Source organism: Lycium barbarum, chromosome 2, assembly GCF_019175385.1.
Source record: "Lycium barbarum isolate Lr01 chromosome 2, ASM1917538v2, whole genome shotgun sequence".
Taxonomy (NCBI): domain Eukaryota; kingdom Viridiplantae; phylum Streptophyta; class Magnoliopsida; order Solanales; family Solanaceae; genus Lycium; species Lycium barbarum.
In genome coordinates this window covers 39,355,450-39,358,941 of record NC_083338.1, presented here as the reverse complement: position 1 = coordinate 39,358,941, position 3,492 = coordinate 39,355,450, and the positions used below count along the sequence as shown (strand labels likewise).

The following is a 3,492-nucleotide window of genomic DNA, read 5'->3' as shown; positions in this document are numbered from 1 at the left end:
AACTATGGGTGAAAATAGTAAATGGCTGGGCTTAGGTAGGCCCACCAACCTAAACTCCCTCTTATTTGATTTCATTATGTGTAAAATGTATTTGTAAAGACAGTTGAAATTATTGGAACCCACTATGTATGTTAGAACTTAGGAAAAATGCATAGTAATTTAGGAAAGTCACCAAAAAACTAATTTTCTAAATTCGGCTAATAATCATGCTTTAACCTGATAATTTTAAGAATTGTTCTCTCTCAAAGCTCAAGATAAGTATAACAAGGAAATGGAATCTTCTTGAAGTAAATGGGTTTTCAATGGGTGTTGATTCTCTCTTTAAAAACATTAAGTGATGGATTCATATTGTAAAGTTTGTTTGAAAATCTCACTTCAACTGGAAAGGAACTTCGAGATTGTTGTAAAACGGGGACTAAAAATAATTTTTGCAAGGCTGGGCTGAATGAACTTCATTTAAACATGTTGGAATTTAAAGAACATATGTTGAAATGAGTGTTGGACTTGGACTACTGGAAATTTGAACTTGAATATATTTTTTGAGAAAAGAGAAAACCTTTGGGCCTGGAAGCCCAAAATATTTAGACCGGACTGAAAAATGAGACAATTATCTTGTTGGACCAAAATTTTAGTTTGATTCTGGATGTGGACTGCGGACTAACCTCATGGGCTTCAATGACACAGAAAAAAAAAACAAATCGGAGATATACTCCATATTTTTATATACATGTATAATAAAAACCCGTAAGAACTAAACTCATTTTATTAGGACTAGAATAGTAGCGACTCTACTCGGGAGAAATCTCAAGTGTGTCCTAGTCCGACAACAAAGTGAGTTGAACACTTACGCGGATTTTCTAAACCAAAAGCCCTTTTTATAAAGGGATTGTTTTGCTGAATTTTTTCTTGAAATTATCATATGAATAAAATGACATTTTGTGGAAAAATAAACACTTTTAAGCAAATAAATACAGCAAATCACACATTGAAGCTCGTAGGTCAACCGTATTCTACAGATCTGTCACGACCCATCCCCGTGGGCCGCGACTGGCGCCCTACTTAGGCACCCAGACAGACTTACATATCCAATTATCATATCCAAATTTAGCTCAGAGTTCACAATAGTTATTTTAAACATAATTTAAATCAAAACTTGTCTTAAGCGGTCGTGCGTACCAAAATATCATATCGGAACAGATAGAAGCGGCGGAATGCACATCGCCGATCATGTGTACAAATATAAACATAAGGGCCATTTTGGCCACCATAACAGACGGACCGCATTAAGACACAGATCGTAATCAAAACAGACACATATAGGACCCTCGACCCACATATATGACTACAGGCCTCTACAATTACAAAACGAAAACATATGACGGGACAGGGCCCCGCCGTACCCCACATAGTCAAGTATACAGATACATATACGTCACAAAAAAAAATATATACCGACACATGGGCTCCGGATCGAAAGGAGCACTCTGTAATAGCAGAACATGTGGCCTACACTGGCAGATCACGAACCTCTGTACCTGCGGGCATGAAAACGCAGCCCCCGAAGAAAGGGGGTCAGTACGAAAGATGTACTGAGTATGTAAAGCATAGAGTGCAGAAGTGTAAACCATAACCGAAAACAAACAGGATACAAAAAGGGGAATACTGACCCGTATATCAAAATCTGTACCAAAAACGTATGCACATAATGCAGATAAAAATCATGCAAAGCTCAGGAACGTGGTCACCCCTCCGACGCAGGTGCCACACACAGCATAACACCGGAAGGTTCAAATCTCCGTACATCCCCGAACACACACATATCATCATAACATATCACCAGCCATATCACAGCATAACTCCAACGGAACCCGGCCCTATGGCGAGGTCTCGGGAACCGTAACACAGCATACGGCCGAATTGATCATAGTGCGCACGAACCATAACCGGCCCGGGAACCGGTGAATGAAATCATAATAAGGGCACGAGCGGAGTCGTGAGAAACAATGCAATTTACATATCAAAATACTTTTGCAAACTTGACAAAATCATATGTTGACTTATTAGTCAAAATAATTCGAACAATTAATCAAAACGGGGTTCATTTCACAAAAGTATTTCCAAAACGATAATTATGGTTCAAAATATAATTTAGGATATCGTGGCAATCAAAACATTATTTTACAATAGCCAAGTTCATAAACAAAAGTCTTTTGCCGACGTTATACAAAAATGAGCCTTATAGGGCAACCGAAAGAGTCTCGGAGTTAGCGGGCCCACCTTGGGTCAAGTCGAGGTGGCGAACATGAATTACGAACATTTGGGGTCTATGAAATCATACGTGAAAGTTTCGAAGCGATCCGAATACACTTACAAAGGTTTCGGACATTAGATCACTTTTTAACACAAATGAGAGTTTTATGCTTCAATTGAATTGAATGAATAGTACCCAATTTTTAATTCGGATTTCCGAGAACAGAATGGCCTCCAGGGCTCCGATGTCGACCTAGTATACCTAGGACATGCCAAAAGAAGGAAATGGGGTAGCCTTACATACCTTTCGCGCTCCCTACGCTTGTCCAAAATCGAATCCCGTTTCGCTCAGAATCTACAAATGGTCAAAGTCACCAATTAGGAATTTCAAGACTTTAAGAATTCATTTAACTTCATATTTGTCTACCGAAATTTCGGCAACACTTCCCCTATACATATAGCACCCCCTATACATGTTAAATCAACATTTAATTCATTCCCATTCCATTCCCTATATCACACGGCCAACCTATACATTTCCAACTTCAACCAAATTCATTCCACTTTCATTCTCAATATGAATTTCATCCTACACACAACTAGAATATAACATAAATTCAATCCACCATAAGCATACAATGTATATATATACACGGCCATGGACCATATTCCATACCCACTTTGCAAACTCCCATGTTTTCATGAATCCTACTCATTTCGATACACTACAACACAAACAAACCTTCCTAACATAATAATATGGAATGAATTCTTACCTTTTCTCTTCAACTTCTTCAAACTTCCACTTGCCAACACAAGTGCTTTCTTGCCTTAAAAATTATACCATCTTGAAGAGCATCCTTGAGTTAGTAATATTGCTAGAAAATTATGATTTTTGGACCAAGATTAATGGACTTGGAATTTTTTTCTTTTCTCTTGGAGGGGGCCGAAACCCTCCCCCTTGTTCTTGCTCTATTGCTTTGTTTTTGCTCTCTCTTTTTCATTATGTTTCATGAATCTTCCAAGGGGTAAAGCTTCTTATATAAATTAATCACATGGCAAAAACTAATTAAAACATGGGTTGGGCCATGAAGCATGGCCGGCCACCCCTACTCTTATTGGGCCTCATTTTCATTTAATTTTTATTGAGCCCAATTAGTTACAAATCTTATTTTGTAATTCCCGAAACAAATTTCCGAAATTCCAATTTTTGCTCTTGACCTCCCCCCGTGTTTCCACACC

The 3,492-nt window shown here is 38.2% G+C and overlaps 1 long non-coding RNA gene across 1 annotated transcript; it reads right to left on the bottom strand.

Moving 5' to 3' along the window:
• Window positions 1-1,153: 1,153 nt before the first annotated feature.
• On the bottom strand, window positions 1,154-3,238 carry LOC132629460 (uncharacterized). Its single transcript, XR_009578243.1, has 3 exons — window positions 3,027-3,238; window positions 2,555-2,605; window positions 1,154-1,535 (listed from the first exon to the last, which is right to left on the bottom strand). It is a non-coding gene; the product is annotated as an uncharacterized LOC132629460 (long non-coding RNA).
• Between the last annotated feature and the right edge of the window lie 254 nt (window positions 3,239-3,492).